The sequence below is a fragment of the Ursus arctos genome, unplaced genomic scaffold (genome assembly GCF_023065955.2).
Source record: "Ursus arctos isolate Adak ecotype North America unplaced genomic scaffold, UrsArc2.0 scaffold_6, whole genome shotgun sequence".
NCBI lineage: Eukaryota > Metazoa > Chordata > Mammalia > Carnivora > Ursidae > Ursus > Ursus arctos.
In genome coordinates this window covers 41002408-41030029 of record NW_026623078.1, presented here as the reverse complement: position 1 = coordinate 41030029, position 27622 = coordinate 41002408, and the positions used below count along the sequence as shown (strand labels likewise).

Below are 27622 nucleotides of genomic sequence, written 5' to 3'. Positions count from 1 at the left end.
AGAGAAGAAGTCAAAATGTCTCTCTTCGCAGATGACATGATACTCTATATGGAAAAACCAAAAGAATCCACTCCAAAACTATTACAAGTTATAGAGCAATTCAGTAATGTGGTGGGATACAAAGTCAATGCTCAGAAATCAGTTGCATTTCTATACACGAAAAACGAGACTGAAGAAAGAGAAATTAGGGAATCCATCCCATTTACAATAGCACCAAAAACCATACGTTACCTTGGAATTAACTTAACCAGAGACGTAGAGGACCTATATTCTAGAAACTATAAATCACTCTTGAAATACATTGAGGAAGACACAAAAAGATGGAAAGATATTCCATGCTCATGGATCGGAAGAATTAACATAGTTAAAATGTCCATGCTAGCCAGAGCAATCTACACGTTCAATGCTATCCCGATCAAAATACCGAGGACATTTTTCAGAGAACTGGAACAAATAGTCCTTAAATTTGTATGGAAACAGAAAAGTCCCCGAATCCCCAAAGAACTGTTGAAAAGGAAAAACAAAGCTGGGGGCATCACAATGCTGGATTTCGAGCTGTACTACAAAGCTGTGATCAGAAAGACAGCATGGTACTGGCACACAAACAGACACATAGACCAATGGAACAGAATAGAGAACCCAGAAATGGACCCTCGGTTCTTTGGGCAACTAATATTTGATAAAGCAGGAAAAAACATCCAGTGGGAAAAAGACAGTCTCTTCCATAAATGGTGCTGGGAAAATTGGACAGCTACATGCAAAAGAATGAAATTTGACCACTCTCTCACACCATACACAAAAATAAACTCCAAATGGATGAAAGACCTCAATGTGAGACAGGAATCCATCAAAATTCTAGAGGAGAACATAGGCAGCAACCTCTACGACATCGGCCAAAGCAACCTTTTTCATGACACATCCCCAAAGGCAAGAGAAACAAAAGATAAAATGAACTTATGGGACTTCATCAAGATAAAAAGCTTCTGCACAGCCAAGGAAACAGTCAGAAAAACTAAGAGGCAGCCCACAGAATGGGAGAATATATTTGCAAATGACACTCCAGATAAAGGACTGGTATCCAAGATCTACAAAGAACTTCTCAAACTCAATACACGAGAAACAAATAAACAAATCAAAAAATGGGCAGAAGATATGAACAGACACTTTTCCAATGAAGACATACAAACGGCTAACAGACACATGAAAAAATGTTCGAAATCATTAGCCATAAGGGAAATTCAAATCAAAACCACACTGAGATACCACCTTAGGCCGGTTAGAATGGCAAAAATAGACAAGGTAAGAAACAACAATTGTTGGAGAGGATGTGGAGAAAGGGGATCCCTCCTACATTGTTGGTGGGAATGCAAGTTGGTAAAGCCACTCTGGAAAACAGTGTGGAGGTCCCTTAAAAAGTTAAAAATTGAGCTACCCTATGATCCAGCCATTGCACTACTGGGTGTTTACTCCAAAGATACAGACGTAGTGAAGAGAAGGGCCATATGCACCCCAATGTTCATAGCAGCAATGTCCACAATAGCTAAATCGTGGAAGGAGCCGAGATGCCCTTCCACAGATGACTGGATTAAGAAGTTGTGGTCCATATATACAATGGAATATTACTCAGCTCTCAGAAAGAACGAGTTCTCAACATTTGCTACAACATGGACGGCACTGGAGGAGATAATTCTAAGTGAAATAAGTCAAGCAGAGAAAGACAACTATCATATGATTTCTCTCATCTATGGAACATAAGAACTAGGATGATCGGTAGGGGAAGAAAGGGATAAAGAAAGGGGGGTAATCAGAAGGGGGAATGAAACATGAGAGACTATGGACTATGAGAAACAAACTGAGGGCCTCAGAGGGGAGGGGGGTGGGGGAATGGGATAGACTGGTGATGGGTAGTAAGGAGGGCACATATTGCATGGTGCACTGGGTGTTGTACGCAACTAATGAATCATCGAGCTTTACATTGGAAACCAGGGATGTACTGTATGGTGACTAACATAATATAATAAAAAATCATTTAAAAAAAAAAAGGAAAGTTGTTGAGAGTCAATCCTAAGAATTCTCATCACAGGAGTTTTTTTTTTTTTTCTTTATATTTATATGAGATAATGGATGTTAACTGAAATATTGTGGTAATAATTACACAAAATATGTAAATCAAACCATCATGCTGTACGTCTTAAACTTCATACAGTGATATACGTAATTAGTTCTCAATAAAACTAGAAAAATGCTTTAAAAAAATCTATGAATGTTATTTTCCCAGTTTGCCTAAAAGGACAAAAATAAAGGATAGGAACATCTCAATTTAAACTAGAAAAACTTCTCAGGTTATTTAATTTTTTCCTGAACCTTTTAATATTTTAATCTAAGATATTGAAGTCATATCTGATTAGCAGGAAAAAGCAGTCAAGTGGATTTATGCCCAACGCAGTAATGAATGTTGAAGTAATTCACATAAAATTTCATTCAGTTGCAATAATGAATGAAGATTTTTTAAAAAAATTATGTGAAATCTTTCTCCTACACAATCAAAACCGTATGTTTTTAAAAGTGCGTACTATTTAAACAATATTTTTAAATATTTTATTCTCTTTTTAGCCATTAATCTTAGTATATATGGAAAAATACTATTTTAATATCATTAAGGTAGCATTTATTACATTACTGTTATGGTTGTTTTAATGGAAAAATTCATCTAATTTGCAGAGACTATTTCAGTACACAAATTTGGTGGGAATTCAGAAAATAGTAATTACTATATTACAATATTATAGAAATGAATAAAAAAATAAAATGAAAAACAACAGAAACCTTATGTCAGGAAAAACTAAAAAATTGTCAATAAATGCCAGCAATAAAACTTCAATAAATCTACTCTGGTAGATGGGTTATTGTTTAATTATTATTTATTTATTTATTTATTTATTTTTATTATTAATTATTTAATAATTTAACATATTTCTAAGGAATAGCTTATTTGGTTGTCTATGTATCAACAACTTTTGAGAATAGCACAATGTGAGGATTTTGTAAAACGAGTTTTTAAATATACATATGAATGAAGTAAATATATATTTAATAGCTACACCTAGGCTAACCCTGCCTATAAAATACCTGGGTATAGCCATAGAAGGTAAAAGACTGTATTTTTAGTGAGTCATAAATTAAACAAGGAATTGTAAGGAATTCTGTTTATTCATTCAGTAAACATGTTTAGCTTCAATTGTATGCCAGAAATAAGGATAAATAAAACAGAGTCTCTGACCTTGGATAATTACACTTTAGTGTAAGTAATTAATTACTTTTTACTTATTATTTACTTATTACTCAAGTGTAAGTAATTAAAATAATTAAAATAAGGTATGAAAATTTACAATAAATAATATGGGATCAGAATAGAAAGAGAAAGATAGCCTGAAGTTATTGGAAAGGATTCAAAAGGACATAGCAATAAATAGATTCTCAAGTATAAGTAATAGGAGTTGGAATTCTGTTATTTTCTTATTAGTCAGGTGTGCACTAAAAGTTCACAGACAGTTTGGGGCCTTACATTTCATAATGGGAATAAATCAGAAAGACATTCAGCAAAGACAAATGCCAACTAGAAACACTCCTTTCTGAAGAAAAGGGAAAATAACTCATGCTATTTGGTTAGAGAAGAAAGTTGTCCCATGGAGTAAATACAAAGTTATTGTTTCTGTTGATTCCAGTAGAACAGACCATGACTAATCTATCAAAACCACATTAGAATTGGGGCTTTGGTTTTGGTTATGATGTACTAGCTTGTTCTAGACCAATTCTACTAATAAAAGCAACTGGAAAAAGTAGGTAAAATGCATTAAATATCTTTGGAGGCATCAGAAAGTTATAAAGATGACCACGATTGGAGGGGACAAAATCTCAAAGAGAAAGGAAAATGCTTAAACAAAACTGTTACTTGGTGCCATTTTTGTGTCCTGGCATTTGCTGATAGGTAGGGATAGAACAGGGTAGAGCCTAGGGGCTGAGAATCAAGAGAGTGGTATATGAGCAGTTGAGAAACCATGTAGATCTTTCAGCAGTCCTACAGCGCAGAGAAGGGCAAAATAGAGCTCAGGACCCGCCTGATTAAAACACCAGATCCTGGAAGGCTACACTCTAGTTATAATTGCAAACCTAAAATAGACCAGCCCTCAAAAAAGCCAGCTTTAAATTTGCTTAGTTCCAATACTGGGTTCAGGAGATAAGTCTGAAATATGCAAAAGTAAATAATCTCTGGAGGAAGACAACATCACCCAGAGACAGGAATTATCCCTCCAATATTTTTACACAATGATTAGGATTCAATCATAAATTAACAGGCTATCAGAATATAAGAGCAATTCACAAAAGACAAATATAAAATGAAAAAATAAAAAGAGATTCAAAAGTGATGTAGATGTTAATGTTATAAATACTAAATCACAAATGAATATATTTCAATATTTTTTAACCTTATTATTCTTAAAGGTATGCAAATTAAAACTACAATAAGATTACATTATCTACCTATTCAAATTGCTGAAAAGAAAAAAGTCAGAAAATACCAAGAGTTGGCAAGGATTGGAAGTAATGAGAATTCTTACAGACTAATGGATGGAGTGAAAATTTTACATATCAATCTGAAAAGTCATTTCTCAGTATTTACTAAAGCTGAACATATACATGAACTATGACCTAGAAATTCCATTCTGAGAAACAGGTTCTCTTGAAAAACATATAATAAAAGGCATTTAATAAAATGCAAGAATGTTCATGCTAGTATTTTTTCATAATAGACCCAAATCAGAAACACCACCAGTATCCACAAATAATAAATTTATTTTTAAAAGTATAATATATTCAGATAAGAGGATATTCTACAGCAATAAAAATGAACAAAACACTGATTAAAGGAACAACATGGGTGAATCTTGCAAACATAATATTCAGCGAAGGAGACTTTAAGAAACTATATGCTATGTTTTCTTATATAAAACTTAAAAATTAGAGAAACTTATTCGCAGAATTACCAGTGAGAATAATTAACTCTGAAGATGCAGAGAGGTGTTATAAATCACTGAGGGAGATAAATAAAGGGCTCTGGGGTGTAGTAAAAGTCTGATTTATACCTTAGTTGTTAATCTGAGGATCTGGACCCTGGGCAGCCATGGAGATATTACTAGTGGAATGAAAATCCATATATAAACTAATATTATGTTTAATGAATGAATATGTCTTATTCATGTGTGCTATTTTTTTAATATTTTTTTATTATGTTAGTCAGCATACAGTACATCCCTGGTTTCTGATGTAAAGTTAGATGATTCATTAGTTGCGTATAACACCCAGTGCATCATGCAATACGTGCCCTCCTTACTACCCATCACCAGCCTATCCCATTCCCCCACCCCCCATCCCCTCTAAAGCCCTCAGTTTGTTTCTCAGAGTCCATAGTCTCTCATGCTTCATTCCCCCTTCTGATTACCCCCCCTTTCTTTATCCCTTTCTTCCCCTACCGATCATCCTAGTTCTTATGTTCCATAGATGAGAGAAATCATATGATAGTGTCTTTCTCTGCTTGACTTATTTCACTTAGCATTATCTCCTCCAGTGCCGTCCATGTTGCAGCAAATGTTGAGAACTCGTTCTTTCTGATAGCTGAGTAATATTCCATTGTATATATGGACCACAACTTCTTAATCCAGCCATCTGTTGAAGGGCATCTCGGTTCCTTCCATGATTTAGCTATTGTGGACAATGCTGCTATGAACATTGCGGTGCATATGGCCCTTCTCTTCACTACGTCTGTATCTTTGGGGTAAATACCCAGTAGTGCAACGGCTGGATCATAGGTTAGCTCAATTTTTAACTTTTTAAGGGACCTATTTTTAAAAAATCATTGAGAATTTATTTTGATTAATACAAAATCACTTAAATTATTATTAAATTCATACTAGCTTTTTGCTTTTAGGTATTTTGTCAATGAATACTTACCAATAGTAATATCATACTATTGATGTTTATGAAATATTTTTACATTTATAAAGTTCCCCAAATATGAACAAAGATTGGAATCAACAACTTAGATGATGTACTTGGATACAGTTCATTAAGTTAATGGGCTTCCAAATTCCCTCTTGATTATATAATTATTTAATTAAAAGAAGATATATTTCAAATGATTCAAGCAATCAAGATAATGTGTGTAGTCTGGTGAACTATAAAACTGCAGCTTCGCTTCAAGGTCCAAGGAGAAATATATTGAAAGTAAGATGCAAATGTTCAGGAATTTCAAATTGTGACTGGATGATTAATCTCCACAAATACTCTTTTGGTGTTTTCAGATAACATGTTTGGTGTTTACCATATCAAATTTTTCACTGTTGAAATAGATATCAATAATTCTAATGTTTTTAATGTGAATCATAATAGAATCTGATATAGTTTCAGATTGTCTGAAATAGTCACCTGGGAACATTGACCACAGAATACTGAATGTAGGCTTTCTTCCTGCTATCAATATTGTTAGTCATATTTTATGTCAAATAAATTCTCATATCTCAGGGATGGGGTTTTTAAAAGAGGTATAGCATGAGTAATGGTTATGATATTTCTCTTGCTTTATTCCTCCCATGTGTTAATTGTTTCAAAACATCAACCTTGCACTTGCTTACTCATTTAGGTCTTTCACAAAATCAAAGATTAAGAAAACTGGTAACCTTATCTCAGGCAATAATAAACCATTAGTGAATTATTGCTAAATATGTGCCATATATGTTTGTGATATTTTTAACAAAATCAAAGGGTATGATTGCATCCTAGGATCTGGCAATGTTTGTTTCAGGAATATTACTCAAGGAGCATTAAATTCTTACCTAATCATCTCTTTGTAAATAGTACTAACTGTAATAATGCCTACCATCTGCCGAGCACTTTTTTCTCCTTTTTCAAGTTTTTATTTAAATTCCAGTTAGTTAACATACAATGTACTATTAGGTTCAGGTGTAGAATTTAGTGAGTCATCACCTACATACAATATCCGGTGCTCATCACAAGTGCCCTCCTTAATACCCATCACCCATTTAACCCATCCGTCCACCCACTTCCCTTCCAGTAACCATCAGTTTGTTCTCTATAATTAAGAGTCTGTTTTCTGGTTTGCCTCTCTTTTTGGCCCACCATGTTCATTTGTTTTGTTTCTTAAATTCCACATTTGAGTGAAATCATATGGTATTTGTCTTTCTCTGGCTGAATTATTTCACTTAGCATAATACACTCTAACTCCATCCCCATCATTGCAAATGGTAAGATTTCATTCTTTTTGATGGCTGAGTAATATTCCATTGTGTATATATGTGTGTGTATATATACACACCGCATCTTCTTTATCTATTATCAGTCAATGGACACTTGGACTCTTTCCATAATTTTACAATTGTTGATATTGCTGCTATAAACATTGGGGTGCATGTGCCCCTTCAAAGGAGTATCTTTGTATCCTTTGGGTAAATACTTAGTAGTGCAATTGATGGGTCATAGGGTAGTTCTATTTTTAACTTTTTGGGGAACCTGCATATTGTTTTCCAAAGTGGCTGCTCCAGTTTGCAGTCCCACCAACAGTGTAAGAGTGTTCCCCTTTCTCCACATCCTCACCAAAACCTGTTGTTTCCTGTGCTGTTAATTTTAGTCATTCTGACAGCTCTGAGATGATATCTCATCATAGTTTTGATTTGTATTTCCCTGATGATGAGTGATACTGAACACCTTCTCATATGTCTGTTGGCCATCTGGATGTCTTCTTTGGAAAAATGTCTGTTTATGTCTTCTGCCCATTTTTAATTGGATTATTTGGTTTTGGGGTGTTGATTTTGGTAAGTCCTTTATAGTTTTTGGATAATAACCCTTTATCGGATATGTCATTTGCAAATATCTTCTCCCATGCCATAGGTTGTCTTTTAGTTTTGTTGATTGTTTCCTTCACTGTGCAGAGGCTTTTTATCTTGAGGAAATCCCAACAGTTCACTTTTGCTTTTGTTTCCCTTGCCTCCAAAGACCTATCTTGTAAGAAGTTGCTATAGCCCAATGTCAAAGAGGTTGCCGCTTATTCTCTCCTCTTGGATTTTGATGGTTTCCCATCTCATATGTAGGTCTTTCATCCATTTTGAATTTATTTTTGTGTATTGTGTAAGAAAGTGTTCCAGTTTCATTCTTCTGCATGTTGCTGTCTAGTTTTCCCAACACCATCTGTTGAAAAGACTTTTTTCCATTGGATATTCTTTCCTGCTTTGTTGAAGATTGGTCAAACACATAGTTGTGGTTTTTTTGTTCTGTTCCATTGATCTATGGGTGTTTTCATGCCCATACCATACAGTCTAAAACATTAAGCTTTGTAATAGAGCTTTAAGTCTGGAATTGTGATGCCTCCACCTTTGCTTTTCTTTTTTCAAGACTGCTGTTTCTATTCAGGGTCTTTTCTGGTTCCATACAAATTTTAGAATTGTTTGTTCTAGCTCTGTGAAAAATGCTGGTGGTGATTTGACAGGGATTGCATTAAATGTGTAGATTGCTTTGGGTAGCAAAGACATTTTAACAATATTTGTTCTTCCAATCCATGAGCATATAATGTTTTTCCATTTCTTTGTGTCATCTTCAATTTCTTTCACCAGTGTTCTATAGTTTTTAGAGTATAGATCTTTTGCCTCTTCGGTTATCTTACAGTTTTTGGTGCAATGGTAAGTGGGATTGATTCCTTGATTTCTCTGTCTGCTTCTTCATTATTGGTGTATAGAAATGCAACAGACTTCTGGATGTTGATTTTGCATCCTGCAACTTTACTCAATTTGTACATCAGTTTTAGCAATTTTGGGGTGGAGTCTTTTGGGTTTTCTGTATAGAGTATCATGTCATCTGCAAATAGTGAAAATTTAACTTCTTCCTTGCTGATTTGGATGCATTTATTTCTTTTTGTTGTTGGATTGCTGAGGCTAGAACTTCCAGTACTATGTTAAGTAACAGTGGTGAGAGTGGACATCCCTGTGCCAAGCACTTTTCATAGACTATTTTTCAATCTACAAAATGATATTTCATAGTAAAATTTAGTACCATATTATTTTTTTTATTTATTTTTTTTTAAGATTTTATTTATTTATTCGACAGAGATAGAGACAGTCAGTGAGAGAGGGAACACAAGCAGGGGGAGTGGGAGAGGAAGAAGCAGGCTCATAGCGGAGGAGCCTGATGTGGGGCTCGATCCCATAATGCTGGGATCACGCCCTGAGCCGAAGGCAGACGTTTAACCGCTGTGCCACCCAGGCGCCCCTAGTACCATATTATTGACAAAAAAAAATACAAGGGCTTGCATAGGTTAAATACTTGCCTAAAAATATCACATAGTTTCTAAGTGTTTGAGATTGGACTTGCACTCAAATCTCTATCAGCCCAAAGCCTGAATTTATTTTATTACATGTATTCCCTCTCCTCTTTACAATAATCATTGAGTATATTAAGTTCTACAAGTAGAACTTTGACAGAATCATTTGTTTACTCTCTAAATGAATGAAAATGATTTATTTTTCCCTTAACCCAGTGCTGATATGTGTGATAGAAATTTTATGACTCAGAAATTCTTTCCTGCCTTTTCCCAGATATAACTCAGGCTGGTTATGATCAAAGCAATTGCCAAAAGTGAACAGGTGGAGCCCTAGACAAAGATATGCACAGAGATGAAGCAAAGATGCCATTTTAAAATTAGCTCAATCACGTTTTAGGAAGTTGTTAGAAAGACATTGAAGCCTACAGAAAAAGATTACATAAGAAGGATGACCTGTTCGTAGCCAAGGAAGGATCTAGATAGTAAATCAAATGACAGGCAGTTGCTATATATTCTTACATACTGGAAAGAGAAACTTAGCAATTCCACCTTTCAACCAAATATACAGACAGTTAAACTTAAGAACAGACAGACATACTTTGGGTACTACAGACCCACTTTTCCCAACAGGGCACAAATTAAATCAACAAAAAGAACCACAGATACAAGCAAGAAATTTGGGAATATTTTAAGGTCAGCATGAGTTATATTAATTGATTTCAAAGAATTTGCCTCAAGAAAAATAACTAGTACTTGCCAAATAATTTCAACATTGTAAATCTCACCCAATAAAGATTGGAGTAATGTTGAAGGTAGGGGGTGGAAACAGGACTCAGTATTAAGTTTTGTCAAGAACAAGAAAAGAGAGCAGAATATTGGCATTTAAAATTAGGTAACAACTTATTTTTTAAGTATCAAAATACAAACTGTGTGATGACACAGCTGTGATGAAAAGAAATGATGAATCCATATTGGATTTGTTGCAGTTGTTGCAACAATTTGGAACCCTGCAGTTTGTAAGATATTACAAAATCACTAATTCAAGGATGCACTGCACCATAAACAAGCTGTTCCAACTTCTCAATTCATTTCAATTTTCATGCCCCTGCCACTTCTCCACTTCCTCACATAAAAACTTGCCCTTTTCTTCTACCTTCTTGATCTAATACCTTTCCTGATGTTGTCTGTTTACCAGACAGTCCTCTGCTAGATCCCTCATCAGAATGCTGGCAGGAATCCACTCGCTAATAGGCCTCTTGATTGATCTGGACAGCTGAAGTATATACTAAAAGAAACACCTTGTCAATAAATCATAGTCATGTGCTGTTCAAAGATTTATTTATTTGGTAGAAAGAGAGAGTGTGCAAGTGCAGTGAGAGGGTAGGGACATGGAGAGAGGGAGAGATAGAATCTCAAGCAGAATCCCTGCTGAGTGCAGGGTCCACCATGAGGCTTGACCTAAGGACCCTGAGATCATGACCTGAGATGAAATCAAGAGTTGGTTACTTAAGTGACTGAATCACCCAGGTACCCCCGTTTGCTGTTCAGATGGTACTATTTGTACTGTAAATAAATCACATCAGGAGGTGTTGAGGGGTTGGCTTTCAGAGACTGGGTCTAGTATCCTAATTACTATTGACACCAAATTTTTCCTTGGGTAAAATGCATTCAGGGACCCGGAGGGATTGTTAAAACACAAATCATTTGTGGGGTGCCTGGCTGGTTCAGTTGGTAGAGCATGTGACTCTTCCTCTTGGGGTTGTAAGTTCGAGCTCCACTTTGGTGTAGAGATTACTTAATTTTTTTTTTAAATCTTAAAAAAAAAGGAAGAAAAAAACCCACAAGTTGTTTGTGCTGCAGCATATAAAAAAGAACACCTTAAAACAGTGGTGGAGTGATTCACTGGATTTATTTAGAAAACACCTGGTCTCTAGCTCTCAGTAGTAGTAGTAGTAGTAGTAGTAGTAGTAGTAGTAATAGTAGTAGTAGTAGAAGTAGTGTTAGTAGAAGCAGGAGTGGTAAAGATAATAATAATTGTACTGATGATGATAATCGCTTGCTTTCAGTGAGTGTCTACTTTTGTATCAGGCACTCTGATAGGTAATTTAGTTACAGTATTTCATTTAATTATCAGAAAAATAAAAACAGGGACGCTAGGTGGCTCAGTTGGTTCAGTGTCTGTCTTTGGCTCAGGTCATGATCTCAGGGTCCTGGGACTGAGTCCTGCATCCAGCTCCTTGCTCAGCAGGGAGCCGGCTTCTCCCTCTGCCTGCAGCTCCCCCTGCTTGTGCTCTCTCTCTCTCGCACACACACACAAATAAAATCTTTATTTAAAAAAAGAAGAAAAACACAGAATATTACAGTCACATTTTACTTCAATATAATTATTTTAAAAACCTCAATAAGTTCACAATGTATTTGTTTCAGGTTTATTTAGTTGGCTAGAAACAACACCCAGAGATCACATTTATGCAGTTTTTGAATGTGAGAATTTCTGTTTCCTCACAGCATGACTTCGTGAACTAACCACCCTCTGGTTCACAAATTAATGACTTCAAACTGAGATAAATCAAAACCTGGAATATGAGTCTGTCCTCCAGGCTACATTCCAGAGACTTCTTCAATGAGAAAGAGTTATTCTTCAAGAATTACCTAGGGAACTTTTTAAAAAACAATGCTCAAACCACTTTCTAAGAAAAATTAAATTGAATAAGAATTTCAATGGCTAGGAACAAAGTATCATTATTTTTTTTAAAAGCAATGTACAGCCAAAGTTGAAACCACTGGGTTAGCCAGAGGTATTTGAAAGATGCTTAAGAGTTCAGGTTTATCTTTTATCTAATCTAATCCTTTGAGAATTCTTTCTGCCTCAGTATATCAGACCTTAAATTTGGATTACAGTATATTTTCCATCAAGGTACAGAATCAAATTATCCATATTTCAGTCAATTTGGAAGGCAACAACAGGGAGAAAGGATTTTTATTCGAAAACTGCCTTTTTAAAATTTCTTGTGTTTGAAGAAGCTATAGTTTGTCTCTTTCTTGAAAGATCTTAATGATGGCCATAAGAATCAATCAACACCCCGCAACATCCTGGTACTTTCCTAACAAGTCCTTGAAGATGTTGCTTTTATTCCAAATATACAACAAACCATAATTTAACCAAATATAGCACAAAAAAAATCAATTTTCTATCCAGAAATGATAGAATTCTTCAGCAAATTAATTCTGTATGTTAGGGTATGCCAGCAAATTAATTCTACATATTAGGAGGTATTACTGCCAGTGATCCAGTCCTGGTACCAATTCCTTACTAGTATTCTCAGTCATAAGCCAAAGAAATTAAATCTGGTTAACTTAAACAAAAAAGGATTGTAGTGGGAAGGCAACTGGTGGCTCACTAAATCTCTGGGAATCCTGGAGAGTCAGCCTCAGGCAGAAACTAAGAGAACTAAGGTTAACCAGGATCTTGCCACAGGGACAAACTTTTCTGATGTCATTGTTGTTCTCCTTAGAAAAATGTAATTGGGAAAGATCTGAAGTAATTAATTTGGTATCACTGATAGTCAGTGGATTGCTCCAGTTCAGTGGAACCAATTAAAATAGTTATATATTTCCCCACCATTTGAGTTAAATAACCATTGTCAAAACAGCTTAAGTGTCCTACCAGCACTCCAGGTGCTCCAGCTCCCTGTGATCTCCCTATGATCTCCCACTACTAAGTATGTGAGCCTGATGCATCAGGGATCCTTCAAGACCCTGCTCTGAGCATTGTTTTTCTGAATGGATCAGAGTACGGCTCTTCCAAGTTTTAAATACTTTGAATAATACTCCTCCTCTCATTTGACTGAAACTTTGGCACAGGGAGCTATAAAGTAGTTTCATAAATTATTCAAGAGATCCCATAATGAAAGCATGGGTCCAGCATTTGGAATGTAATAGGCTCATTCCAAAGCCAAAGCTCTAAAGTACAAAATCACACTACTATCTTCTACATAAGTTCATATTCCATTAAGTGAATTTTCCTCACAAAATCCACAGATTGAAGAGGTGAGAGGCACTGGGGAGTGCTTGAAAGGGAATCAGGAAGAGTGTTCAAAAGACCTTAAAATCATATCATGTACATGTATGGTACCCAAGGCTGATGTTGCCTTAGGACACAAGCATCCTTAGTCCTGGTATCCTTAGGGCTAACACATACTTGGCAGCTGTTTAAAAATCCTTGCTGGTTAATTTCCATGATTCATGTTTTTATCTATAAAAGAAACACCAATAATAACAAAAATAACTATTGTCTATTGAATCATCTCAGGTTAAACTAGTGAGGTAACTAAAAGCAAGACATGACAAAAAATATATATATATACACATATGTGTGTGTGTGTGTATATATATATATATATATATACACATACATATGTGTATATATATATATAAACATTTCTACTTTAATGGAAAAATAAATGGAAAGAAATAATTTTACTTTAGCATGTTTAACTCCTGGGGGAAAACTCTTTGATATAATTAAAGAATTAATCACTGAAGAATAACAATCTAACAAGTTGAAAAAATATCCCACTTAGGGAACAATTTTCTCCTTATAGGAGGCTAGGTGGGTATGAAAGTTATAGCAGTAAAATCTCTAAATTTGTTTTAGATTTACTGCTTCTCTTGGTCTGCAAAGAATATTAACAATAGAGTTAAAGCCCAATAAGTCATGGAAGAAACTTTAAAAGAGGCATGTAGAAGCCTTCAGGCAAAATATGTTTACCGCTTAATGCACTGAGCATGGGTGACATGGTGAATTTAAACTTCCAAGACAGAGGAATTATACACAACCCTACAGGCCTCCCTGAGACTTACTTGAAGTGATGAAAAGCATGCTTAGAATACAATAAAAGGAGGATGGACAGGCTTTAAAGAAAAGGTGGATTACGTAAAGAGATCTATAGTTGTATGGAAATGTATGCAACAGAGAGTAAAAATATGCTGAGCAGCATCTGAAAAAAATTGTGGCAGATCATCGGAATATATATTTAATGCATGGTAACTACATACAATTCAACCAGGTATAGAAAGTTTTTTTTTTACATTTTTGATACATATCAACAAGCTGGTTCACAAACAGACTCACATAGGCCTAGAAAATTTCTATTTTCTCTGGAGATCTATTTTCTCTGGAAAAAAAAAAAAGTGCTCAGCAGTATATGTCAATCCATAGAGATAAAATGAGGTGGTTCCAGAAATGGAAAAACAGTTTAATTCTTTAGAAGTTTAACAAAATCCATACATGAATATTTAGAGTCTTCAGGAAATAGATATGTAAAAAACTATGAAAATAATGAAAATGTATTAATATATAAGGGAATACTTGCAGAAAGGCGTTTGTCTATAACACAGGTAAAATCCAGGTTATCATATAAAGATGTGAACATGTAAAAACTTAGAGGATATTGATAATTATAATTTAATCATCAATTTATGACGATAACATAATTGAAGCATGACCACAATGCATCTATATGATTCTTCTATGTTCCAATATAAAAGGAAGGTAGTCTACATGAATTCTGAAGCCTGTGAATAAAAAAATGTAATTTCCCTATATCTCCAACACTAAGCAAGAAACAGAAGTTACCTGTTTCTTGTCATGAAGGCCTGGCAACTATGAAGGTAAATTCTGTTTTGTGGCAGTTATGTTTCAACTATATTTCACAGCACTTAAGCAAAACAGTGTTTGAATATCATGTTTTTTGCTCTGATTTCCCCCTTACAAATCAAATGACACCTTGGCTTTATAAAAAACAAAACCAAAAACCTACCTTTTGGGGGGATCAGCTCAAGATGACAGGTGAAGCAATATATACAAGGACAGTGGGTATACTGAAAAAGCTATGCAAACATTTCTAGTTGTGGAATGTAGTTTACTCCTCTGACTTGAATAAATATTATTAATATTACCTGTTCAATTCTAAGGTAAATGAACTTTGCAGCTCTGGAAGAAATAATGCACAAGGATAAATAAAAATATGGAGGAAATTTAAAAAAAATAAGGCAAGAGAAGCTCTGACAAATAAAAAGCTATATTATAAAATAAAAGTAATTAAAACAGGATGATACTTTTCAAATAATAAAGCAACAAACTAAGTAATCAGGAGTCCAAAACAGACCAAATAAATACATTTTTAAAAATATGCATCTATGACCAATGATAAAATAGTAGACTTAAAAGCACAGTATTAGAAAAATTAGCCATACATGACTGTCAGGGGATAATGCAATGATCCTTACATTACACAAAAAGAAATTCTAAACAATTCAAAACTAGATTAAAAAAAAAAAAAACCAACAACTATAGCACATTAGACACAAAAACAAGAAGCCATAAAATAGGTGGTGAATGATAGCTATCATTACATTTGAAAAAAGAAGGTAGTTGAAAATATCAGAAAACTGAGTGACAATGGGTGGATGGCAGAAAATATTTCCAATATTAATACAGGAAAATTTTCAGTCCTGTTAATATAAAGAAAACTCATATGAATTGATGAAAAAGGGACAATCTAATGAAAAGGGATAGGAGCTATAAAGAGGTAATAGCAGAAAGAGAAATGCAAATGTCAAATATACAAAAGATGTTCTGCAACATTAATAATTAAGGAAATGCAAATTAAAATGATATACAATTGATTCTTGCTATTCATGGTAATTATGTTCTATAAACTTGCACAAAAACTGAACCACTGCTCCTAGAGGAATTACAGGAGTAGGTTTCTGAGAACCTCTAGTCACATTTTCATAAACTGATCAAAACATAACCTTGTTTTATGGGTGTTTATGTTTAAAGATACCTTATTTAATAAACACTGTTGATTAACTCATTGACATTGAACTCACAGCCTTTAGCACTATAACTCATGCCTGAATGAAGCTTTTCTAACACACGTATTTTCTCCCTAAAGCATGTCACCAGACAGCACTTCAGCACTAGAGGCCTATTTTATTTAATTTATTTATTTATTTTTAAATTTTATGTATTTCTTTGAGAGAGAGAGAGGAGAGGCAGAAGGAGAGGGAGAGGGAGAGAAATCCTCAAGCTGACTCTCCACTGAATGCAGAGCCTTATCTGGGGTTCAATCCCAGGATCCTGAGATCATGATCTGAGCTGAAAATCAAGAGTCTGACACAACCGACTGAGCCAATCAAGCGCCCCAGAGGGCCATTTTAAACATCAAAATCACCAACGACCACAAAAATGAGGAAAACATGGCACTAAATTAATACCTGCAAAAATTACACTTATTTACAGTATGAGAACTGAAACAAGAAGGCAGTGTGTGTTGGCCACTTAGATTTTTTGTTGCTATAAGCATGTCTGTGAATGGTCCAGAAAGCACCATGAGTATTTACTTTAGGGTTAAAAAATCAATTTCAGTAAGTAGGTAAGTTCACAAATACACAATCAGGGATAATGAGGATCATTTTAAACCATCTGATGAGCAAAGTCTGAAAAAATTATGTATCCAATGTTGATGTAGAGAAACAGGGATTTGAATACTCTGTTGGTGGAGTATAATTTGGTAGTACTTTCTTGGATAAAATTTGATAGTATATACAAAATTTAAAGTGTGCATGCAGTATGGCTACGTAATTCCACTTCTAGATCTAGCCTTTGGAAATATAAATGCATAAAAACATAAATATAAGACCGCTGTATCAGGAACATTTCATTTGATAAACAATACAAATGTTCATCTTTAAAATAGTAGTAAGTTGAATTATAATGAATTCATACCATAATAATCTAAAAAATATGTTGGACCAATACATACTCAGAAAGTAATATATCCTACATACATCATGAAGTAAAAAAGGCAAGTTGAAGCACATATGTATAATTTATATTAATAAAGCCAACTCATGTTAACATTTAAATTGCATATATATATATATATATATATAACATTTAAATTGCATATATATATATATATATATATATATACAAATTCATGTAAATACATGTTTGAAGTCTTGAAGGAAATAAAGAAAAATAATTAAGTGTGCTAACTTCAAGGATGGGAATTGAGATTTGAAGAGAAATTTTACTACACTTAGGTATGTTATTTATTTCTCTTTACTATTTTTATGTACTATATTGTTGATTTTTCCCACAATAACAACATTAAAAGTAATCTCTGGTTGTTGTTTTGGTTTGTTTGTTTCAAGATTTTATTAATAAAAAATATATTACAGGGGCGCCTGGTGGCTCAGTCGTTAAGCGTCTGCCTTCGGCTCAGGGCGTGATCCCAGGGTCCTGGGATCGAGCCCCACATCAGGCTCCTCCGCTGGGAGCCTGCTTCTTCCTCTCCCACTCCCCCTGCTTGTGTTTCCTCTCTCACTGGCTGTCTCTCTCTGTGTTAAATAAATAAATAAGATCTTTAAAAAATATATATATATTACAAGGTGCCTGGGTGGCTTAGTCAGTTAAGCATCTGACTCTTGATTTCAGCTCAGGTCATGATCTCAGAGTCATGGGATCAAGCCTAGCTCCATGCTCAGTCCAGAGTCTGCTCGTCCCTCTCCCTTTGCTCCTCCCCTTGCCCTCTCTCACAAGTAAATTAATTAATTAAATTAATAAATAAAATCTTTAAATATATATACATATTATGAAAAGCAGAAGTTATGAGGAAAAGAACACTATATTTGCCCTTGAAGACTTAATTAGTAAAACACACAAGAATACATTTTGTTATATAATTCAAAATTACAAAGTATTATGAAAGACAAATACAAACGTATCATGAGAAAGAGCAGCTGATTCTAAGTTAAACATGGACATTTCAGTGAAAGGAGTAAAAATCCAGGAGTAGAAGAAGTTTGCAAATGATTTAAGAAAAATTCTTTAATTTTTAATTAGGTATTTAATAAGGTATTTGGAGAAAGTCAGTTGGTATGGCTGCATAGATTATCATGACAGATGAACACTCATAAAGGATTGAAGTGGGTTGTATTTTATAACTTCTGGGTCCTAAGAAAAGAACGCGATGAGGGAAAATATACATAAGGGCTAAATTCAAGACTCACCTCAATATTTCCTCTTCCATAAGCTTCCTTTATTAAACAGTGATGTCTTTATCTTTCTTCCATTAACCTCTATGAACTCCTAAAATGTATGGAAAATACTCTATTTGCGTGCCTTTATGACCTCCCTGTCCTACTTCTGGAGGGATGGATCATGAGCTGTCATGGGATTCTCAAGGGGTTAAAATCACACACACACACACACACACATACACACACACACACACACACACGTGTGCATGCCCACGCGCACGCACGTGCACACACACACTCACACACAAAGGTTTTGCACCACTGTGTTACACAAAACAATTTTTTCCTTCTTCTATGCTCACAACTACTTTGTAAACATTTATTATAGAATTTTTCATATCATTTGGCACATATTAAGAAACCAATAAAAGTTTCTTAAATATTCATCTCCCTCTTCTCCAGAACTTGTGTTCTAAAAGCCATACAGTTGCAGCAAGAAAATTATTTTCATTAAAAAAAAAATCCATGCTAATTTCACAAGCATACAAGCAACTATGGATCTGTACAATCTTTAAATTAATCTATAACTATTTATTATCATGTTAAATTTTTCTCTAGAAGGGGTCTATAGTAATTTATGTCAACTTCAAAGCATATATTTAATTTTATATCATTATGTTCTAGTGAGAAAACATTTAGCCAAGTACTTTGAGCTGTTAATCTATGTTTAGCAAGTGAAGTGAGAACAAAATATCAAAACAATATAATTTTGCTTTAATTCAATTAATTCTTTTGGTGGTTTAATGTCTTTATTTAAAAGGAAATAAACAATGTCTCATATTGATCTGCTTCATCATGGCAGTAATGAAAATAATAGCGTTATTTCTTTAGCTCTAGTAAAAAATGTTTTCCTTTTTATGCATTTCCTTTTTTATTAAGTCAGCAGAGAAGAGCCATAAAAAAATTTAAAAAGCAAGATGGCTTAATCAAATGAATAATGAGTTTAATTATCTGAAACCTAAACTAAATGTTTTTATTAAAAAATAACTATCTAAGACTTTATGTCTCCTTTTGATATATGAATAGCAACCCTCTAACCAGAAAAGTAGAACAGAGGTACAAAAATGTTAAGTATTCTAAAATGAAGCACACACACCACCCATGAAGAAAGGTAAGCTTTTATCATCATAGTCTTGGATATGCAAATAAAAGAACAGAAACAATTAATCTAGCCTTTTTTATTAGCCGTGTGTGTGTGTGTGTGTGTGTGTGTGTGTGTGTGTTAGAGAGACAGAGAGAGCGTGTATGTGTGAGTGTGTGGTGTGGAATGTATGACAGAGCTGTGACAGACAGAGAGATAGAGAGAGGGAATAAAAGGGAGACTGCAAATGGTTACAAACAAATTAAAAGAAATAGTAAGTGGCAGGACAAGATGGTTTTCTTTGGGATTCATATTTCTGAATTAAATTTAATGATAGGTCTGAATATATATAAAGTTGAATCACCCTATCATTTTTCCCTCCCCAGCCCACACCATCTCTTCATCTAAACAGCTATTATGTTTAGAGCTGGGAATAATTATTTGACATTTATTGGTGCTTTGTGTTGGGAGGAATCTTCTTATTTTATATCACTAAGCCAAATTGTAACTCTTCAAGTAGTTCTGATTTTAAATAGCCCCTAGAATATTAAAATACTCAATATGAACATGATTATGTCCATTTGACAGACAAAATATACCTTTGATCCTGTGTACAAAATAAACATGTAGCTGATAATTTGGTATTATTATTATTATTAATATATTACATTTTATATTACCCTTAACTTAGGAGTAGTTGATTGTGTCCTCTTCTCCACTCAGATGGTCATTCATTCAACTAACTTTATTAAATATTGGGCTATAGGGAATCTGAAGGATAATAATTCTTACTCACTATTCTCTGACTAATCAATGTGCAATTCAACCTTCTCATTTGTATTTATAATTGCTTCCCTGAATTTTGATTATATTTCTCTCTCCCATCAATGTATCTATATCTGCTATCTGAGATCTAGAAGGAGTCACACTTATTTCATAGCTCTTCCCGGTGCCAGTCCACAGGTGGTTGTCTTCCTGTTCTATGGCATAGCTCATTTCTACACACATCTTGGCACTTAGCCATTCACCTGTCTTTTACATCTCATACATTAATCCCTTACTACTTTTAAACTTCCTGTTTTCTGGGTATTGCTTTTTTCTTGCAATTCAAACTTATTTTCCTATGAATCCCACAATCATTTTTGTAATTTTTGAATCTCTCAAAGCTTAGTTCTGATTACATATTAGATGCTTTCCAAAAGGTTGAATTCATGTGGATAAAACACAATGACTAATAACGATTTAATCCATATGTCTACTTGCAATTACCCATCTTTGTTATTTTAGGAAAGAATTGAGATTACTTGCTCACATCTTATCTAATTAATAGAACAGAAGAACTGTTTCTTTAGGTAGAATATTACTGAAAGAGTAAAAAATTTGTTTAGTCACAGTGTGAGCTATGCTTGAATCTTGCCAGTAGGAATTGTTTCTCCCACTTTATCCTAAACAACAGACAACTACCATTCTGTTTACTGTAATCTCCTCTTGGTAATCTTCTCTTTTGAGTTAATATACCTAAAAACAAACTTGCTTCCATCCTCAATCCTACTCTACTCCCAATCTTCTAGATTCCTGTAAATGGCATCCTGATCTTTTCAATTCCTCTACCTAAAATCTTACAGTCATTTCATAGCTCAGGCACAAAAACAAAACAAAATAAAACAAACAAAAACCTCTGTAGGCATACCTTCAGAATATTAACTTTAACAATTTGAAATGATCATTTTATAGATTAAAAAATGGTTTAAAACCAACAATATCGCATGGTTTACCCATAATGCATTCAGAATCAGACTACTTCTCATCATCTTCAAAGTTACCATTCTAGTCCAAGCCATCATCATCTCTTTAAAATTATTTTCAGTATTTTCTCCCATTCTGTGAATTTATATCACTTTCTTGATAGTATAATTTACATTGCAAAAGTCTTTAATTTTTATCAAGTCCAATTTAATTTTTTCTTTTCTTGCTTGTGTTTTTGGTATCATATCTAAGAAGAGTTGCCTAAGTTAAGGTCACAAAGATTTACTCGCAAATTTTCTTCTAAGAGTTTTATAATTTTAGTTACATTAGTTCTATGATTCTATATGATCCCTTTTAAGTTAGTTTTTGTGATAGTGTACAGTAGGGGTCCAACTTCATTCTTTTCTGTGTGGATATCCAGTTATCCCAGCATCATTTGTTGAAAATACTATTCTTTTCCCCATTTGATTGTCTTGGTACTCTGCCAAAATTTAATTGACCATATTTATTAACGTGTACTTCTAGACTCTCAGCCTTAGTAAGTTCATATATATATATCTATCTTGATGCCACTACCACACAGCTTTATAATAAGTTTTTAAAACTGGGAAATATAAGTCCTCCATATTTGTTCTTGATCAAGATTGTTTTGGCTATTCCGGATATCTTGTGTTTCCATATGAATTTTAGGATCAGTTTGTCATTTTCTGAAAAAAAGCAGCAGGGGATTTTGCTAGGGATTGCATTGAATCTATAGGTTAATTTTGACACTACACTATCACCATCTTTTACACAGATTTTTAAATTCCCACCCAACTGATGTTTTTGCTTCAGTCCTTGCTCCTCAAATCTGTTCTGCATGTAGTACCAAACTGATTCCTTGAAAACTTAAATCAGATTATATACCTCCTCTGTTTATAAATGTCCAATACCTTTCTGCCTCACCTGGGATAAAATCTAAGGTCCTTACCATGGTTTAATGGTCCCACATATACTTTTCTTTGGCTGCTACTCTGATCTTATCTTACAATTTTCCCCCTTAGTCACTCATTTCATTTATACCGAATTTATCATTAATCATTCCATACACAATCCACCTCAGATTCTTTAAACTCCCTATTCATTCTGCCTATACCCATCCTCCTCTGGACATCCTTCACTTCTTTCAGGTCTCAGGTATAATATTATTAGACAATCCTACTTGAAGATCCTTTTATCTAAAATAGCAACTCTCCATCTGTTTCTATCTTCTGATCTGCTTTGTTTTTCTTCAGAGCACTTACCACTGCCTGGAATTTAATATATACCATACATATATATTTTTTTATCTTTATCTCCCAAATATAATGTAAATGCCATGAAAACAAATATTTTGTTTATTCACTATTTTATCCTCAATGCTTTGATGAGTGCCTGCTATGTGGCACTCATCTAAATATTTGTAGAAAAATGAACAATATATTTTAGAAGTATCTAATGGCTACAGATGAAATAGACAAAGTTAGCAGGATTCTATTAGACAATGTTATACACAGATAATACACAATTAAAATTTCTCCTTCGTCTTACATTCAATATTATTGTATTATTCATTGTGTCCACTTTAAAGCACATGTCAAATTATTTTGAAGACCAACATAGTCTTAAATGAATAAGTCTTCTTTGAATTTTATTTTTAGCAAGTCAAAAATACTAAGGTCTTATAATCATTACCAGTCCTGACAAGCAATAAAATTTATATCACCATGTCCTAAAAAGAATCACTGGCATCTCATAAATAGTATTCTAGACTAGGAAGCCAAGAACATTTAACTTCTTCGCAATTCTATTTTTAACTTTGCATGATTTGGAATGTGCTGCTGGACAAGTCATTTATCTTTTCTAACATTAGGTTGTGTTTCTTTAAAACAAAGCTAATACAACTTGCTGCTATTTATATTTTGTCATGCATATGGCAATGTTGATAAAGGTGACATAATTCTAACCACAGGTTAATTTTGCACTTGGGAATTGCCATTCAAAAAGAAAGGATTCCTGAAGTGTAAAACTTTCTGTGTGAATAAAGAAGGATGTATTAATATCCTAGTATAAAAAATAGAACTATAAATGCATGGGAAGCTGTATGGTAAAGAAAAGTGTCAGGAGTCGGGGAGACTTTAGTTTAAATGCCGTCTCTAGGGGCGCCTGGGTGGCACAGCGGTTAAGCGTCTGCCTTCGGCTTAGGGCGTGATCCTGGCGTTATGGGATCGAGCCCCACATCAGGCTCCTTCGCTATGAGCCTGCTTCTTCCTCTCCCACTCCCCCTGCTTGTGTTCCCTCTCTCGCTGGCTGTCTCTATCTCTGTCGAATAAATAAATAAATTCTTTAAAAAAAAAAAAAAAAAAAAAAAAATAAATGCCGTCTCTATACTTCCTAAGTGTAGTAGTAACAAAAAAGTTTAACTTTATGGAACCTTAGTTCTTTTCTCTAAAAGGAGAGTAACAAACACTTTTATAGCACCTAACATCGTATGAGGCGTACAGTAGATGCTAAATAAACATGCAGTTCAATCCCCTTGATAAGGACTACCAAATGGCCGTGGCACCAAGTATAAGATCATGAGTTTAGTAAAAAGATAAGCTGAAACAACCATCTCTGCATGAGGCATGTGGGATAACTTCTGAAATGAATTAAGATTTCCATTAGTTTTTAAATTAGCTGATATGTCCATAATAAAATCACATCAAAAAATGAATACTTTTGGGGCACCTGGCTGGCTGAGTTGGTACAGCATGTGACTCTTGCTCAGGGTTGTGAGTTCGAGCCACACACTGGGACTAGAGCTTACTTTAAAAAAATGAATACTTTTTACAAAACTGAATATTAAAATAAAATGAAAAAATTGAGAACTCTGAAGGTCTCATAGAAATTTGGGACCAAGTCATCTATTCAATATTTATCTTTTTGCCTTTTAAATATTCTTTATAGTTTTTTTTTTTTTTAATTCCAAAAATCAAATAAATATCCTCCTCAATCCAAACACTGTCAACAGAAGTTGACAGCCTGGCGAATATATTCCACCCTTTTGTGTATGCTCATATAAACAGTTACTATGATTTTTATTTTTTTGTTTACATCTGCTTTATATATATTCTGGAATATATTTTGGAAGCTCCTTAACATAAACAGATAGGAATCTAACTAGAAAGACTAATTCATCATCCAAAACAAGAAAGACTATGGTATTAAAACTCAGTTTGGACACGGGTTTGAGACTGCCCTGGGAGAAACAGCATGTATGGTCACATTGGATTGAAATCAGCTGGTAGTACCAAAATGCTTTATAACACAGTTATTCTGTAATTTAGTCACTACTTATATTAACTGATGTTCATTGAGGTTGCTTCTAGTTTTAGGCCACTCCAAAAAAACAAACAAAAAGATAAATACTCATTTTCTGGTAGTTTTTTTTCTTATAGGAGTGAATCCTAAAATTGCATTGCTGAATCAGGATGTTTATACTTTAAAAGATACACATGAACATGTCAGATCACATTCTAAAGAACATTTCACACTCCCTCAAATGATTTCTCTACAAGGAAAGCACTCATTTCTCTACAAGGAAAATCCATAGTTATATGGATTGATTTCTCAATCCTTTCAGAATCTGATTAATTTATATTTTCTTGTGGTAATCTCACACTCTTTTGTTCATAATTTATTTAAAAATTGTTAACTATTTTTCTAAATTTGGGATATTCATTGTTCCATAGGGATGTAAAATTATTTTATCTCGTTTATTAGCTATCTGTGTAGTTAGATATTCTCATGGAAATGTTGAAATGCTAAACAAATTGTAGTTAAATTACATGTACATTGTGGAAAAGATGACATTTCATGAATTTAAATTTTGTCATCAAATCACAAATGATATTTTTTTGCTCTGTATTCTTTAATATTTTTATGAATTACATCATATACACCCCAAGTTTGTTATTGAATCACTAATTTTATTTTTACTTTTTCATCATTTCTAGTTCTAACTAGATATACTTGATTTTAAAAAGTTATTAAATTTTGAATTTTTACTCGATATTTGACATCTTAATATTAAAATGCTAACATTAATTAAATTACATTGATTTTTTTTAGCTAGTAATTAAATGAACACTTGTTTATGTAAGTAATCATAATAAACAAATAAAGAAAATTTGGGTCCTTTTCCTATATTTATTCCTAATATTTTGTGTTATTGTCTTACTGTATTATCTAAAATTTTCCAAACTATCCTAGTCAGTGATACCAGATATTTGTGTCCTGATCTGGGTTTTATCTGCAATACCTTCAGCATCCCATCACTTAAGAAACATTTCCATTGGTTTCTGGTAAATCATTTTTATCACACTTAAGTCTTTTTCCTATATTTTCCCTTTACTTGGAATTTTTCTTAGTCATTGCTCCAAATTCTGGAAAATGTCTGTCTGTCTTCATTTCCATAGAATTTTATATTTTAGATCTACTTCCTTTTTAAAGATAATTTTCATTTTTTAGAAGATTTTATTTATTTATTTATTTGAGAGAGAGTATGAGCAGGGAGGGGCAGAGGGAGAGGGAGAGGGACAAGCAGACTATCTGCTAACCAGGGAGCCCAACATAGGGGGCTCTATCCCAGGACCCTGAGATCATGATGTGAGCCAAAGTCAGACATTCAACCAACTGAGGTACCCAGGTGCCCTATAATTTTCATTCTTTATACACGAGCAGATTCGTGCATTAACCAATTTACTATAATAAATTTGCTTTTTAAAAATGCTTGTCTTCTGAGAGTAAAATTATTGTGTCTTTGAATTAATTTAATTTTCAGTGTTATGATTATTATATTATATAGTGATTTTTCTTCCCATTTTTTCTTATCAAGTTTTGCAGTCTGGAAAGCTAATGGTTAACAAGATTGCTTCTTACCTCAAGCTCCCATCCTCACAGGTTCATTTAAGTTTTATTCCTAGACTCAAGCTGGTGAAGTAGCCATTATCTGGGATATTTAAAATTTCATTGCAGAAGGAAAAATTAACATATTGGAACATACTATGATTCTTGCAATTTCTACTAACACAAGACCTATATCCTGACATTTACATTTCACTGGCCAAAGTAATTCACATGGTCATGCTTGAGTTCACCAGAGGAGGGCTATAAGCAAAAATACAGGTGACAGAAATACTATCTATTGATTGTATAAACTCATTTGAATATAGACATTAAATATATATGTATGTATGCATTTTACCTTTGTTGTATAGTATCTATGGTAGGCAGAATAATGTTCTGCTTCAAAGATGCCTACTTCTAAACCCCAGGACCAGTGAATATATTATGTTACACAGCAAGGGGGCAAGGTAGAATTAAGGTAGCAGATGAAATTAAGGTTGCTTTTCAACTGACCTCAAAATAGGGAGATTATCCTGGGCTATCCAGTTGTGCCTATTAAAATTACAAGAGTCCTTCAAGTGTGGAAGAAGGGAGAGTATCAGAGTCAGAGAAAGATCTGAAGATACGACACGGCTGGATTTAAAGATAGAAGAGGTTACAAGCCAAGAAACACAACAGGCCTCTATTCTGGAAAAGGCAAGAAAACAAATTTTCTCCTGGAGCCTCCAGAAGGGATACAGTCCTGTTGACACTTTGATTTTAGCCTAGCAATACCTATTTCAGAATTCCGACATCCAGAACTGTAAGATAATAAATTTCTTTTGTGAAGCCACTAGATTTGTGGTAATTCGTTCCAGAAGCAATAGGATTTTGGTAGTTGGAAAAGGGGTGTTGCTACATCAGACACCTAAGAAATGTAAACAGAGAACAGGAAGTAGTAAAGAAGATTTTGAAAGAAAGACTTTTTTTACAACTAACTTTTCATATCATCTAGAATTTACTTCTGTATTTGCAAAAAGATAGTGGTAGTGTTTATTTCTTCCAGATTAAGTCAGCTATTCTATCAACTTCAAGTTTCTTTCTTTCTCTACTCTATTTCAACCTCTTATGTTTTGTTTAACTTTTTTCCTTCTCCTTTCCCCTGAGCTAACCAAAGAATCTGATTTGTCAGTTCGGACATACATATTTATTTACTAAGAATTCAAGGATACAAACTAGTAGCAAATACAAGTAGAGTAGCAAGAGACCTGGGATATTAATGATGACTTCCAGGTTATTACATCATTCATTATACATGCACTTTCTAGATGGGAATACCAGGTCTCCATAGAAGACACATCAGTTACCACACTCAGTAGGAAACATCAGGTTATGAAGGATTTCTAGTT

The 27622-nt window shown here is 33.9% G+C and overlaps 1 protein-coding gene across 1 annotated transcript in view; it reads right to left on the bottom strand.

Moving 5' to 3' along the window:
• CNBD1 (cyclic nucleotide binding domain containing 1) overlaps positions 1-27622 on the bottom strand; it is a 439889-nt gene that overhangs the window by 67761 nt on the left and 344506 nt on the right. The gene's annotated exons all lie outside the window — the stretch shown is intronic.